The following is a 15,562-nucleotide window of genomic DNA, read 5'->3' on the forward strand; positions in this document are numbered from 1 at the left end:
TGCAGCCCCCCTCCTCCCCCCCGCTCTGCAGGTGAGGGGGGCGGGGCAGTGGAGAGGGGTGAACATCATATCATTTGATGCACAAGTGACTCGCCTCCGGCTGAAGTTGTACATACGTGCTGTGTGTCATAAAGGTATATAGCAAAAAAACACACCTAGAACCTTTTTCAGGCAAAATGCTGTCAGTCCGTGTCCCGTGTAAATACATGTCTCAGGACGGTGACCCCCGGCACGTTTTTTTTTTTAGGGGGGGGGAGGTCTCCTCCAACAAAATATTGCCGTGCAAAGTACAGTGATGCTGCTAGAATTCCGTCTGTGCTATATCATTATCAAACACTATTTGAGAATTACCTTCAATAACATATGTAGATTGGGGCCAGTAAGACGCGTAGGACGGGAGCGCCCCCTTGTGGCTGCAAATCAATGCATTCTGCGTGTATTCATTTATGTGTCCCACCCACTGGTAACGCGTTGAACTGTGCCCAAGGGGCCAAGAGTGATGCGGCGCGTGGGTACATTGGTACCTTTATTTATTTATTTATTCATGCGTTTTTATATAGCGCCGACTTTACCCGAAGGCGTCAGAGCGCTTCACAATAGGAACAGAACTGATACATGAGAACATTACACGTGAGCAAAATACAAAGGCAAACGTTACATTAAATGAGGCAAAAGTGACAATCGAGAGCCAACAAAATACACGAGGAGCAAACGGTGCATTACAGGAGGTGCATTACATGCTCCCGGCTGCGCCACTTCAACAAGTTGTTTGATTCCGCAATTTCCGCTCAAATGACATCCCCTCTCAGTGCTTATGCATTTTAAAGTGCCGAAAGTGAAAGTGGTTAGAAACAGACTCAAGGTCACAATTAAGCCCTACTTCTGGGCCGGACATTAGGAATTAACGTCAGCGTGCCCTGTGAGGTGACCTGCCTGTACTGCTTAATTAGTGGCGGTGGGGAAAGGCGATGGATGAACGAAGGGGGAAAGACACGGGGACTTTGGTGGTGGTAAAAGGCGATGGATGAAGGGTGAATGGTGGCTGCAACGGCTGCAGGACCATGGTATCTGCTGTGGGGACAGCGCCAGTGACTACTGCTGTGGCTATGCTGTCAGCGGCGGGTACTGTGGCTGTGGCTCCTTCGGTGGGTACAGTGCCTGTGGCGGGTATGATGGGTGCAGTGGGTAAAGTGGCTGCGGCTGCTGCAGTGGGTACAGTGGCCACTGTGGGTACAGTGGCTGCAGTGGGTACAGTGGCTGCAGTGGGTACAGTGACTGCAGTGGGTACAGTGGCTGCAGTGGGTACAGTGGCTGCAGTGGGTACAGTGGCTGCAGTGGGTACAGTGGCTGCAGTGGGTACAGTGGCTGCAGTGGGTACAGTAGTTGCAGTGGGTACAGTGCTGCAGTGGGTACAGTGGCTGCAGTGGGTACAGTAGTTGCAGTGGGTACAGTGGCTGCAGTGGATACAGTGGCTGCAGTGGGTACAGTGGCTGTGGTGGGTACAGTGGCTGCAGTGGGTACAGTGGCTGCAGTGGGTACAGCGGCTGCAGTGGGTACAGTGTAGCTGTGTATACAAAGCCTGTCAATGTGTGTAGAGGAGGAGCTCTGTGTGTGTGTGTATAGCTCTGTGTACATATACCTATATGTGTGTATAAGTGCAATTGCAATAGGCCTCACATTTCGTAACTATAAAGCTATTTACTAGTCAACGACAAAGCCATTTGTTTATCTGTTTTACAAAAAAAACATGCAAAAGCAAGTCTGGGAGTGTGCATGATGCGAGTGCCTCCAGATATTATTTGCCTCTAGATATTATTTGCCTCCAGTCTTACATTTAGAGCATGCGTTTTCCCAGACAGTCTTTGAAAGCTATTGAACGAAAAGTGGAGGAATCGAGACAGACTGTTTATGATAGCAATGGAAAGAGGGGACTTGGTATCGAATCCAACAGCGGCCATGATGCTATGGAAAGAAAGGACAAAGCATATTGACCCACTGTTGACACTATGGAAAGAATGTAGGAAGTATCAAAGAAAGACAGGTGGAGCATAAGAACCAAGCTAGGGGATGCTCATCCATAAAAAAGGAGGCTGCTGTTCTTTCCATGCCCTCAGAAAGTTCTCTTTAGGCCACAGGCCCCTAGATTTGAAATGGCTTGCTACCTACCATTTTCAGAACAAATAAAGGGGCGTGGCAGTTATTTTGATGAGGAGAAAAGATAATTGGCCAGAAGGTGTGTGGGGGGGCTCTGTGTGGGTGTGTGTGGAGGGCTCTGTGTGGGTGTGTGTGGGGGGCTTTGTGTGGCTGTGTGTGTGGGGGGCTCTGTGTGGCTGTGTGTGTGGGGGGCTCTGTGTGGGTGTGTGTGTGGGGGGACTCTGAGGAGGGCTCTGTGTGGGTGTGTGTGGGGGGCTTTGTGTGGCTGTGTGTGTGGGGGCTCTGTGTGGCTGTGTGTGTGGGGGGCTCTGTGTGGCTGTGTGTGTGGGGGGCTCTGTGTGGCTGTGTGTGTGGGGGGCTCTGTGTGGGTGTGTGTGTGGGGGGGCTCTGTGTTTGGGGGGGCTCTCTGTGGGTGTTTGTGTGTGTCATTTGCGAGAGATAAAGCTAGTGGCATTGTAAATGACAATGCCATTTATTTATGTTAAAAAAAAACATAAATAAAAATAATGTCAAGAGCAATGCCAATAGCTCTAACTTTAACAAAGGCAAAACCATTGCATTGTAAATGCTTGTTTATATATGGGTATAATGATCGCTCCCTTCCATAATTCCGGGACGGCCGCTCCCTTTGCAATGGCGTTTCCCCCCAAAAAAATATATATAGCCCACCGCGCCTTATCATTAATAAAAACATCAGCTGGTACGCCATCTAAGCCCGGGGCCCTTCCCCCGGGGACAGTGCTTAGAGCATATTCGGTTTCCTTAAGAGTGAATAAATCCCCAGTGGAATATACAGCTAGAATTTCTTCCATGCCCTTGTACTGTGCAGTCTCTGCATATTGGGATTTAAAGTGATCTACCCAGGCACCCACTGGGACATTGTTGCCGGGTTTATCTGGAATTCCACCTCTTCCCCACTTAACAATGTTCCAGAATAACCTAGAATCCTTTGCCCCCGAGGCCTCCTTTAGTTCGGCTCAATGCTGTTCGTCCCATAGTTTTTTAGCTAGGGATATGCTGGCCTTATAATGCTTTCTGGCGCCACTGATTGCTACCCCGTCCCTACTCCGGATTGCTCTGCCCAAGCTTAGCCTGGCTTTCCTACACTGGTGATTATACCATTTAGCTAGTCTAGGTGGTTGTTTGCTATTTATCTTGCAGGGCCTCAGGAAGTGCGGCTTTAGGAGAGAAAAGAGTTTATCATGAATATCAGATATTTCCCTTGACCCTGGAATTACTAAGGCTGCATCCTCCATGGCGGTGATTGCAATGTCCACCTCGGAGGTTATAAATGCCATGGATTCCACATTAGCCAGTACACATGGCCATTTCAATCTACGCATGTCATTGGTCATGTCAGGCAGCGGAGCATTGGTCGGTTGGGAATTCCCTGTTGTGACCGACCACCAGTTGTGGGCCACACAAAGGGGGTTGTGGTCACTCTCCAATCTACCCTTTACTTCCATGTCACATACTAGCTGCCACAGGTTCAGGCTACAAAGGACATAATCTATCCGACTTTGGCTGCGACCATTATCAAATGTACAGGCACCTCCCCTGTCGCTCTTCGTTCTCCCATTTAGGGCTCTTAGTCCCTGTTCCAGGCAGATGGCATTCAGTCGTATTATATCAATGGTCCACCGCCTAACTGGGGCCAGATCTAAAATTGGTACGCCCCATTGCGTATCCTCCTCCCGCCCCAAAGAATCATCAGAGATATCTAGGGGTTCAAAAGTCCGGTTTAGATCACCAGCAACAATAACATTGTTGCCCAAGGACTGTTTTTCCATAAGAGAGGACAAGGCCTCTAGGATAGGTGACTTCCCTCTTATATTGCCCCTAACGTAGACATTATAAATGTCTAATCCTCCCCTGGGGTCTAGGACCATTCTTATCAATTGGATATCGTTGCTACCCGTTTCCACCAACTTAATTGTAACGGGTATACTTTGACGTATCCAGATAGTTAGACCCCCCATGGGTCGTCCCTTGGCACCTTTGCTAGCCGCGATTGAAAAATTTAGATAACCCGGGAGGAATATAGGATCACAGGCCCATGTTTCTTGGAATAGACATACATCAAAACCATTGATGAAGTCTATCCAATTTTGGGATTCCAGTTTACTGCTTAATCCCGCGATATTCCATGAGACCATCTTGCCTAGACTGGAACCGTCTACGGGAGCCATTACTACAGGAGGAGCCCCAAGATGACTAATTGGGATTCCTACATACCCCTCCTCTACTAGATTTTTGTCCTCCTTGTTATTCGTAATATTGTGATTGCCAAGAATGCTAGTTTCGTTTAAGTCCTCATTTCCTAATACCCCGGAAATTGGTGCAGACTCCCCAAACCTTGCCTCTAAATTCATACTTTCCCGATTAATCATGATATAGTCTGGATTAAGGTTTTCTCGGCCCAATCCCAGTGGATCGTTACCATTACGTCAATCAACCCACCCCAGATCTGACATCGCTTCAAAACGATTGAAAGTTGGTACATTGTAGAGGTTTCCCTGCTGGTAAGGTACAGTAAAGGGGTCAAGTCCGGGAGTGGGAAGGTTGTGACAACGACCCACCTCTGGAGTGATGCCAAAATAAATACCAGGTGGTCTCGGGTAGAAGAAGGTCAGGTCGACTACACCAATACCAGCGCTACTTGTGCCCAAGTTCTGTCTCGAAATTAAATGAGCTACCCTAGAATCCTTGAAGTTAACTATTACACAATCCCCCTCAAAGCGCTTAGGGGTACTACCTACCCAACCTATCCTTCTAACACCAATAATCAGCCCATCCACTTCCCTGGGCAGTGGTCTATTAATCCTTAGCCAGTGCATTGTTTTATTTTTCAGCATCTGGAAGGATTCTTGCTGCCCAACCAACAACGGTGGTACGTTGGTAAGGATGGCAACAAAAGGATAGCAGTCTGGGGGGAGGATTCATGGGTGGTGTCCTACGGGGCACTTTAGTAGGGATTGTGTCGGGCAGACTCGAGGGGAGAGGAACAGGGCAGGTCGATGGAATTTGGGATGAGGTAATGAGATTTTTAGGTCCAAGATTCCCAGTTTTGGATCTATCATTGATTCCCGTGACCACAGTAGCTAAACGCTTCTTGGGTTGAGTTGTATTAACCCGTGAATAGTCTGGAGGGTGGGGAGTGATCGTGGGGATTTGCCCTGAGAGACGGGCCCCCGTTTTGGTAGTAGTAACAGCAGGAGGAAGGGGCTTAGAAACAGGTACTCCACTTGCCAACCCACTTATATTTATGGGATTATTACTGTCCCCCGTCCTAAGATGGGTCTTAATTAAGGATTTAGTTGAAAAGAAGTTGTCAAGGGTAGCCTGTTCAAAGCAATCTAATCGATCGTTAGCTGATTGATTAGATTGACTCGTTCTACAATGGGGGTCAATAATGACTACATCAACTTCTCTAGCTGCATAAGCAAGGGTGAATCCAGAGATGAAATCTCAGCAAGCCCTGTCACCGTAGGATCATTAGCGTTAGATACAGAGTTAGCCGGGGTGGCTCCATCCTTGGCAGCTTGTACCCCACCTAAACCGACCCCTTTAGGCTTGCAGGGAGCTCCCAGACCTATGCCAAGTTTCCTAATTTTCTTAGGGTGTTTAGGGAAACAACTCTTCCTCGGGGTAATGTGTCTTTTCCTTTTAGTGCGAGGGTTATTCGAGGCCACATGGGATAATACACCCGATTGGGCAGTGTGTTCATCGTCAGTAGAAGGAACATTTAGTGTGGTAGACAAAGGGGGAGGCAAGATGGTCGGGGCAGCGACCGAAGGGGTATTTCCGGTCTGGAGGTCCGAGCCTAACTTGCCTTCGACCCCAGCCAAACTGGGCGACTGTGGAGAGACTTGGGACATTTCTACTAACACTGGCATGGTTACAGGTGGTAAAGAGGGAACCGGTGCCAGGGAACCCAAAAGTGGCCGCTTTTCCGGAGGAAGTTTAAGGAGTTCAATGGATTGCCTACGCTCGGCGCGTCTCTCGGCTAGGGCAATCTCTTTATCAATATCACGAGTTGCCCTACTGAAATACTTGTCTAGGGGGCCCAAGATTGTTGTCCCTACCGTTGGCGGGGGGGGGGACTCAGTACCGAACTGGCCGGAGGGGAAAACATGCTTGGTAGTCAATGCCGTTTGAAGGGCGGGCTAAAGCAATGTAAACCAGAGCGGGTCCTCTCACGGCACAGGGGCCAACTAAAACTACTGCCCGTATATTAAGCAAATCAAAATGTCAGTTAGCCTCGCTTTTTACAGTGTTGTCCGTTTGGTAATGTAAGATGGCAGAGAGTGGGCCCAGCCCAGCCTCCTGCAGCCCCTGACGGCCACAGACGGCCCGCCCTTGTCCCGGGCTTCTCCTGGGACGCTCCCGCGCAGCGGTGAACTCTCGGTGCTATGAAGAGTGGACGGGGGGCGGGGCAGGCAGGGAGAGCGGACCAGGTGTAGACAATTGGTCATACAGGGACTCCTGGGAAACGGAGTCCCTGTAATATCGCTCGCAGCCCTGCTGCCTGTCTCCCCCTCGCCTCTCCTCACCACAGCGCCTCGACACCAGTCCACAATGCAGGCAGGATGACAGTGTCCAGGGAGCGCGACGCGGGACCCGCGTAGCGGGTCCGGCTAGCAGTTGCAGAAATATCCTTGGGCGTAGATTCCTCGGGCAGGCAACAACAACAGGAGGTAATCCGGGACAGTTTCTCCTCCTACCAAGCAGGTTCAATTACGTGGAGTCTCCTTTCTTTTTGCAGTTATAAGTGACTTGTCTTCCTTGACAGTGGGTTGTATTTGTTTGATTTTTACATATTGCCTAATGTCTTTGTCTTGTGTGCATGTGTTTATGTTATAGTTGTGCCAACTGTAGGGTTATGCAGTTTTCAGATTCATTTCCTTTTGATATGTATTTTCTTTGTGCTGGTAGGCATTACCTGGCTGATTTTGCTTCTGGGTGACTCCATTACAGATCCTGTGAGTATCCTGGTGTGGTGTGTGATTACATTCAAACCTGGATGGGGTAGTTTTGCAGTTTTGAGCCTGATTGGCGTGTACTGCTTCCTGAATAAATGTGACTGCAACTTTTGTGAATTAGACCTGATGTACACTTTTGAAGGCGTGCTCTCTTATTTGCATGGCCCTTTCTCTGTTCCTTGTTATTTTTCTTTTTGCCTTTTCTGTTTTGGAGAAGATACCACCCATTTGGAGCCACTCCACCTTGCTACTCCTAAATCAACAACAGAGCAGTTTATGGGAGGAGATTAATCCACACATGCAGTATATTATTACAGAAACAAGAGAGAGAAGCTTAGATTTATGCACGTACTTACTTTTGGTAGTTGCTACTTTAGGAGTATGTGGGGTAGTACTGGTGGAGTTCTGTTCCTTCTGGTCAAAGATGGATTTGTGACTCAGGGCCATATGTAGGTAATTGCCAAATACCGAATTCTTAATACCGAATTTTACCGATACGGTATTAAGAATTCGATATTTGTGATGTAGGTAAATATTCAGTAAAAAATACCGAATCGTTAATAATCCTTATTACTGATTCGGTAATAACGAATACCTACCCATTCATTCCTAAGGGCTTGGAGGCCCATAGGAATGAATGTGAAGACATTCGGTATTACCGATTCGGTATTACTGAATCGGTAATACTGGGAGGTATTTCAAGGGTGTCAGGGACCCTGTTGCACCCCTCAAATGTGCATGTGTGCACATGTGAGACACATGCATGCCCTAAGGGCATGCATGTGTGCCACAAGGCACTTTTAAAAAAGCAAAATGTGCTTTTTTAAAGGAATTCGGTAATTACCACCAACTTGAAGTTGGTGGTAATTAACAAATTCCTATGGCCCAAAAGCACTCTTAAAAGTGCTTCCTACATTGCATTTCAAGGAATCGGTATTACCGATTCCTTAAATGCAAGGCCAATTAGGAATCGGTATTAAGGAATTGGTATTTACCGATTCCTCCATACCGAATCCTTCACTACATCACAAATGCCTAAATACCGGTCAGTAACGGTGATATTTACCGAATTTCACCCTTACCGATGGGTATTTGGGTTACCTACATCGGGCCCTCAGTTCTTACCTTCTACAACGATACCTATTTCCTAGGTTACACAGATTTCTGAGTTGTTTGCTTCAGACAGCATAGCTATCCCTCATGTGACGTAGACCTCACAAGGTCTGGCAATGGAAAATAGAAGCATCAACAAGGCTACAAGCAAAGTACAGGTTCAGGTTTTAGATAGCACAGTTGACTCTTAATTGAGTATAGAGAAGAAGAGAGAGGCAAGCAAAGTGTAATTTAAGTCAATTTCCATTTTACCAACTCCAGTGAAAGTTATATATGAGCTTTTTCTCTCCACGGTATCGATGTACAATACTTAGACACACTGGGTCTGATTCACAAAGGCAAACTTACTCTTGTGTGTACGGTTACAATTGTTTGCTATTCACAAAGTGATTTACGAGTAGTATCTTTACTAGTGCTGAGTCTCCACACTTAAAAAGATGGGTCTCTTTAATTGTCCACCTGTTAAACACCACATCCTACAGTATTTATATTTACTGTATTTACCATCATGTGCATTTATAGCCGATGTGCAAACAAATTGAAATGATGTATAGGTACATTTTTAACTATCTAACTGGATCCTAATGTTAAAAACACTTTCAATAATCATTTGTTTCAATGTGGGCATGACCTTGTGTCCAGCAGAGGGACACGAATTACTGTGGTTCTCTGACTCCTGGTGATTTGTCGCTTGGTGTGATCTTGAACGGATTATCCGAAGTGAGCTGAAGTTCAGTCGGTAAGAAAACTAAATCTGTGAAACACTTTAGATCTTCTGCGGGCAGTGGCACTTTAAGAAAAATAAATTGTGTAAAAAAGCACTGGTAAAGTAAGGGCTGCTTTCTGAGAAGAAATATGTAAGTGGGACATTTTCAATCTCAATCTCAACCGAAAAAGTCTATTTCAACACTTTAATAGCTGCTTCCCTTCTAGGAGTTCTGTCTATATTGAATTAATAGCTGAACAGACCAAAGTCTCACTTCCCAAGCTTTTCAAGTGAATTATAAACGTCTTTGAATGTCTCAGTGACATGATGTGCAGGAGATGACAACCTGATTCGATTCCTTTGATGTGCTGGAGACAGAGCTGCATGCACAGTCACTTACAACCGTAATAGAATAGATTCATGAACCAGATGTTCTGGATGTACAATTCAGCCTGAATTTAATATTCATGTGATGTTTAAGAATACAAATATTGAATGAATACTAGAATAACTAGACCATACTAGCAAACCTATACTGATGAAATACATTGTATTTAACATTTGTGAGGTAGATTCCTTCGTTAGTTTTTACCTGTTTTATTTTAGACTAGCTTACGGGTCGCGCGTTGCTGCGATCTCATAAGAAAGGAAATTCAAGGAAACTCGTTATGATAACATTCAATTTACATTGTGTCATTTTTATTGAAACTTATTCATTTTAATATGGAAAACATTTCAAAGTGTTGTTTTAATTCTATTAATTTATGCGAGTTATACACGTTATTTTTTGTTTTTCCGTCTGGTGCGTACACAAATAAATCAGAAGGTTTTCCTTCGCTTGAGCTGGCCACATACAGTTGTCCATGTGAGAAGCACAGATTCTCCAAATCTAGTCCACACGCTTGCAGCGATTGTCCTTGTGCTTTGTTGATGGTCATTGCAAAAGCGAGTCGCACCGGAAACTGTAAACATTTGAATTCAAAAGGCATATCTGTTGGGATCATTGGAATATGTGGCAACAGTACATCTTCCCCCTTGAATTTCCCATTCAAAATTGTAGCTTCGATGATATTTTTCATCATCTTTTTCACCTTTAGTCTTGTACCGTTGCAAAGTCGTGGTGGATTGATGTTTCGGAGAAGAATGATCGGCACGCCAATTTTCAATGTTAAAATGTGCGGTGGCATACCTGGCAAATCCAGTGAATTCAATAATTCCGTTGGGTAATTGACAACTTCGTCTTGATTCATCACAGTTGGAATACGTGGCAACAGTACATCTTCCCCCTTGAAATTCCCATTCAAAATTGTAGCTTCGATGACATTGTTCATCATCTTTTTCACCGAAAGTCTTGTACCGTTGCAAAGTTATGGTGGATTGATGTTTCGGAGAAGAATGATCGGCCCGCCAATTTTCAATGTTAAAGTGTGCGGTGGCATACCTGGCAAATCCAGTGCTTTCAAGAATTGCATTGGGTAATTGACAACTTCGTCTTGATTCATCACAGTATCGATGGACTTATACGTTGTCGCTTCGCCTGGTTTTCTGTAAATGGAAAAATTCAGTATTCGAAAGATTATGAGGGCCCTAGGGGGGCCGATATTTCTGAAATGTTTATGCCAGAAACCTTCGCGGGAGTGTACTCAACAACTTCCCAAAGTTTCATGGCGATCGGATGAATGGTGTAGTAATGCATAAAGGACAAATAGACAGACAGACAGACAGACAGACATGCATTCATTTTTATATATATAGATGACACCCTGGATGTTTGCCACATGCTGAGGGCGGAGGCCTGATAAACTAGATTCATACCTTCTTGTTTATAGTTTATTTGACATTTTTATATTGCACAACTGCACCTGGTGGCATTAGTGCATCAAGGTGTTGAGTTTGTGGGTCGAGTGAAGGTAGGGATTGTTGATTGAAGGGAAAGGTTGGGTAAGCGGGAAAGATTTAGTTATGAGGATCTAAAGAATGGGGGCAGGAAAGGATCAAATTCAGCAGAAACAGATTTTTTTTTTTTACTCAAATTGTCTTTTGAATAGGAAAGGTGTATGTCGCTCCTGGAGGACAGTAGGTCCTTCTGCTTTCTCAAGTTTGTTGGTAGGTGTTTCAGAGACTTTCTGCTGCTTCGGCTCTAGTAGTAAGCTGTTTTTGTTCATTAAGTCTGTGGAGCCACCAGTGAGTGTCAAGAGTTTGGCCAGGTAGTTGGGTCATCTCTGTTGGATGGCTTTATGAATTTTGCAGTCAATTTTGATTATTATTATGGTCTTCAGAGAGAGGCAATGGAGATCTTGCACATTTAGCCTAATATGGTTGAATTTCTTTTTCTCCATAATTACTATCAGGTTAGCGTGTCATATTGCGTTAATGGGAGTAAGGCAGCTGGGAGGAGTTCAGCTAAAATCATGTTGCATGGTCTAATCTTGAAAAGATAGGAGCATGTGCGGCAGATTTTAGCTGGTAGGATGAAAAGGTTTTTGTACTTTCTTCAGTACTTATACATGATAATGTGCTGACTCAGTTGTTTTCCTGATGTCTTTGATAAGAGATAGATTGGAAACAACTGAAAATCTGAGTGACTTAACAGTCACGTTAGGTATGAAAGAAAGCCTCCATTTTGATTTGTTTGAGTAATTCTGTTTCACTTTGCTTGGATTTTGATATTAGTATGAATTCTGTTTTCAGTGGGTTTGGCATTAAGACATTTTTTGCTCTTCTATTTTGTACTTTCTCTACACAATTTTGAAGAGAATATCTTGGTTCGCTGTCCGCCTCAAATGTAATTTGTGTCATCTGCATATGGATGTCTTTTGACACTTATAGGTTGAATAATGTTGGAAGTAATAACACATTGTAAGACACCTTTCAATGTATTTTTGCCTGTTTTTACCTTCTCTATATGAGAATTTGATTGTAAACACCCCTTCTGTGAGGTTTATTTGCTATTGTTAAATTGCTTAGTACATCTGACGCTTAGGTTCTTAAATCCCTTGCGTGCTGCCATCGGCCGACGGGAGCACTACCTCGCTAGTGCTGCCGTTGGCCAACGGCCCCGCCCATCTAATGGAACGCCCGCACCGCGGCGGAAAAACCGCCGCGGTTAAGGCGTTAATAGGCATGGTATCTGCCCAGTCTTCAGTTGACTCAGGAATTTCCTTTGTTTCAGAGACGTAAACAAACAGATGGTTTAATTAGGATACACCAGTTTGAAGGGGGAAAGTTGCACTCTTGCCCTCAAGGAAGAAAGAGGCAACTTTATTGTTTACAATAACATCTGATTTCGTTTCATGTCTCTAGTGTTTCCATTATGTCAATGGCCTAGTATTTCATTTGAGGTGCAGTCCATTTTTAGGTCCAACCTGGCCAGCGCCTGCGCTGCTTTGCGAGGCATGTTGCATTCAGTCTATAGGCTTATCAAACATGCCCGTAGTTTCTGGTTGGTTGGTTGGCCTGCCTTTCAAAATTCCTTTACTGTGGTTGGTCAGTAGTGTCCATCTGACCCACCTTTGGGTGCTTGGTTCCCGCCCGAGAGACATCACAAATTGATCCTTTTGGTTGGCCATCTCTTGCCTCCTTGCTCGCACTCCCTCCCTCCTGTCATTGCTGCCGTCTTTCCTGCACTGCTGCTTTTATTTGAAAGGGAGTTTCCTTGCACTGCTTTTTGTTGGCCGACTGTTTCCTCGTCGTTTGCTTTACCATTCGATTTCTGTTTCAACTAAAGAGCCCCCTTGGTGAACAACTTCATTTTGCCTGTCTGTTATAGCGTGATTTCTCCTCGAAGGTATTCAAGCACTTACAGGCATAAGCATCAAAGTAAATACCGGTCACAAATGGGCAGATTCTCAGAATCTGCCCCTTTGCGACCGGTATTTTTGCATTTGGGATGCATCATCCCAAATGCAAAAATCGCAATTTAAGGAATCTCTAAATTGAGATTCCTTAAATTGCGATTGCATTTAAGGAATCCCAAATTGAGATTCCTTAAATGCAATGCATGAAAGTCAAAAAAATAGCATATTTGCTAATAGGAGTAGCAAATTACCATGAAGTTGAACTTCAGGGTAATTTGCTAAAACTTTGAAAAAAGCACTTTTGTGCATTTTTCAAAGTTTCATGTTGCGCACAGTGTGTGTGCAAAATATGTGCAGAGATCAATTTCAGGCGTGCAACAGGGTGTCATTTTGACACCCTTGCACCCTTGAAATTGGATGAGCAATTCATTCCCATGGGCCTGTAGGCCTATAGGAATAAATGGGACAGCATTCCTTAATTGCGACTAGCAATTTGCGAGTAGCAATTAAGGAATGTTTAGGAATCGCTATTTTAATAGCGATTCCTACATGCATAGGCTTTTGCTATTGCTAAATAGCGATTCCTTAAAAATCGCTATTTAGGAATAGCAAAAGGCTACGTTGATGCATCTGCCAGTATATGTTTATTTTTGATGGTTACGCATGCTCCCTTCCATCGCTGCTTGTATTAGTACGTTGTCGGAATGTGCGCTTTGAGGAGACCTCCCCGCTCTGGGGCAAGCACAGCTTCTTTATTCACTTCCCATATGTTTTTTTCCTCTCACATACGAATCACATGCACCGCTGGCCCAGTTACAGCACGTGCATCAACAGATAAACACTCCCAGGGGAGATGTCAGCGCAGTCGGTAGTAGGAGTTCCTGCAGGGCGGTGACGTGGGGAGGGGGAGGGGCAGGGTGGGGGGTATAGTATTCTATGGATTACGAAGTTTAACAGGTAAGTAAACATTTAAATAAATAAAACGAATTTCGTTGCGCGCACTGCATCACAAAATGCGATGCAGTGCGCGCAACAAAATTTGTTTTATTTATTTATATGTTTACTTACCTGTTAAACTCCATAATCCATACTTTACTTCCCCCCACCCTGCCCCTCCCCCTCCCCACGCCACCGCCCTGCAGGAACTCCTATTACCGACTGCCGCTGGGAGATGTGCGCTGCGGGCTAGAATGCAAGTTACAGAAAAGAACAAGCAATTCCACTATAGTAATAATACAAAATGGGTGTTGCTTCTCCCCTCACCCAGTGTTGTTTTGTCATCCCTGTTTTGCTTCGCCTAACCCCCCCCTCCTTCGTGTTGCTTCTGTTCCTGCCGCTGCTTATCGTCCCCGCCCTCATTCCCATACCAGCCCACACCAATTAACTAGGATTGGTAACAAAAACATTTTTTTTTTTAAAGCGCTAGAGGACCAGTGGCAAATGTCTGCTTCTCTAATCACGTGAGGTCAGTTCAGCTGCTGTTTGTACATAAAAGAAACATACACACAATTCAGAGTTCTTTATGTTATTAAGGTGGGAAGGGCATATCTATTGCATAGGTAAAAACATTGCCATTCACAATGCCAATAGCTCCAACTCCAACAAATGTGAGACCCACCTCATTTCCAATGCTTGTTTACCATCAAAGAAAATATAGAGTCCATTGACATAATAGAAAGACTCTACTCATAATACCAAAGCTAGTACTGGGTATGTAAACAAAACAATAAAACAGATAATCACAAGAAATAAAAGGGTCACAATAGAGGTGTCTTACCTGCACCTCTAGTGGAAGTCTGTCTGTTTTTTTGGGTATGTTACCTTGCTATGGTATCATGTCTGTAGTCCTTCTATTATGTCAATGACCTGCCTATTTGTTTTGTTTGTGTAGTCCATTTTTAAGACTACCATCGAATGAATTACAAACAGGAGGGCTATGGCTACAATACCAAAGCAACTGCTGCTAGTATACACGGAATAAATATTGGCAAAGGCAGTTATCTGTTACTAGCAAAACCTATTGGCTTCACCAGTGTTTTTTTAACCATTCATGCAAACACAAGGTGAAAGCCAGAGTTTTCTTAAGCACAGAGGAATTCAGTGTTTATTTACCAGTTCTGGGATCTCCTGTCCAGGTACCCCTCTGGGTCTTGTGCAGAGCATGAAGGGCTGCAGCAGGTGTAAATGCATGACTTCTTCACCCCTTTAAATGCTGACTCAGCACAAGTATCAATGGTCCTCTTTTCAGTCTGTTGGGAGAGAAAGGTTGGATGTGGGTGCTCTCTTTGTTATAATGGTTCAGTAAAATGGTGAACATCTGTGGTTGATGCCGCTGCATTCGTTCTCCATGCAGAATGTTGGGGGCAGATGTACGCTATGTTGCATGTGATGTGCACCGCATGCAATCACGGGCCATGTACAATGTGCACAATTTACTTGTATCGCGCATGAATTTACTAATGATATCTGTACGCATTGTATGACTTACATGCGTACTTTCAGTAAATAGACATAAAATCAGAGGTATTTCTGCCTGGGCTTTTCTCAGTGAGCTGTGGGTGAAGACTGTTGTGCATTGTTGAAAACAAAGCATAATGAATAGTAGAACTGTTTCTTCGGTTTGGAACTTTCAGTTGCTCTGGGCACTGCCTAACAATTACTTTCAGAGTGTATTGTGAACTTGTGTGCTGGTAAATTCACCAAAATAGGACTGATGTCTCATCTGTCCTGCCTTTGGTTCCACCGCCTCGTTTACAGTTTGGGGTCTCCAACAAGTAGCTCATGAGCTACTGTAGCTCTTGAGCTAACTC

At 44.7% G+C, this 15,562-nt stretch overlaps 1 protein-coding gene across 1 annotated transcript in view; it reads right to left on the reverse strand.

Moving 5' to 3' along the window:
- The window catches only part of LOC144821887 (vasotocin-neurophysin VT-like), a 165,857-nt gene extending 150,853 nt beyond the window's left edge, over positions 1-15,004 (reverse strand). The window contains exon 1 of the transcript XR_013608489.1: positions 14,865-15,004. The gene's annotated coding sequence lies outside the window, so the exon portion shown is untranslated. The remainder of the gene's footprint in view (positions 1-14,864) is intronic.
- Positions 15,005-15,562: the final 558 nt, after the last annotated feature.

This window comes from Lissotriton helveticus, chromosome 2_2 (assembly GCF_964261635.1).
Source record: "Lissotriton helveticus chromosome 2_2, aLisHel1.1, whole genome shotgun sequence".
Classification (NCBI taxonomy): domain Eukaryota; kingdom Metazoa; phylum Chordata; class Amphibia; order Caudata; family Salamandridae; genus Lissotriton; species Lissotriton helveticus.